We start from the raw sequence: 1,098 nt of genomic DNA on the forward strand, positions 1-1,098 counted from the left end.
TTAACTTAGTTAACGTGACTCTTAACGTGGACTTATGATGGCTTTGAGGGCGTTATTGGCGTTTACCTTTCTCATTAACTTTGCAAGTTAGCTCCCATTCCACGTTAGAGGTCACGTTAGTGGGACTAACGTGGCTGCTAACGTGGTTCTTCCTTGCTTCTTTTGTCCTGAAATCAAGCAACAAAGTGCATCAAAGTTCTAATCCAAGTCATGGGAAATGCAACATCCAATTTGTCATTAAATTCATGCAAAATCCTTATGAAATCATGTAAAGTGCACAATGTATGCTTGAATCAAGATGTAAGTGAATATCTATCCAAAAAGAGCTTATTTTCTAAGAAAATGCATGAAACTACCCTAAAAACAGTAAAGAAAAGGTCAGTGAAACTGGCCAAAATGCCCTGGCATCACAACACCAAACTTAAAGTTTGCTTGTCCCTAAGCAAGTACTGGAACAAGAGAATGATGAATGGAATGCCAAGAGAAATGAGTCATTCTTGTGGAAGTCATGTTTCTGGTTTTATGGTGGTTTCATGCATAGCAACTTAGGTTCATTCCTTCACTGGCTTTCAGACCTTTATCATGTCCTAGAATACTCACTGTGATTGCATCCCATGAGACTTTTATTCATTAATCCTTTTGTTGTCATTTCAGGGCTTATTTGTGTTCTTAGGCTAAGTGCTCTGTAAGGGGGCAACTCTTTAAAATAAGCTTTCAGCCAACACTCCCGAACCAGTTGGTTCAAGGTGCTAGGTGTTGAAGCACCCCTAAGGACTTACTTCCTCAAGTCTCTCCCCCACACATACACACCACAGGCACATGGTTTGTTTATTTTTTTTCCTTGAGGTCTTGGTGTCCAGCACCTCTTTGGGTTACTAAATGTTCTGTAGCAAGGATTGCTCTTGATAGTGGACTTCCAGCTGATAATCCCGGGTTAGTTAACCCAAGTTACCAAGTGATAAAGCACCCCTAAGATCTTAGTAATCCAAGCAGATCCTTGGTACAGGAACACCACAGACACATCCCTCAAGGCTCAAACCCTTGGTGCCTAGCCTCTTTTCTTGCTATTATTATTATTATTTTTTTTTTATTCTTCAA

This window comes from Arachis ipaensis, chromosome B10 (assembly GCF_000816755.2).
Source record: "Arachis ipaensis cultivar K30076 chromosome B10, Araip1.1, whole genome shotgun sequence".
NCBI classification, from domain to species: Eukaryota; Viridiplantae; Streptophyta; class Magnoliopsida; order Fabales; family Fabaceae; genus Arachis; species Arachis ipaensis.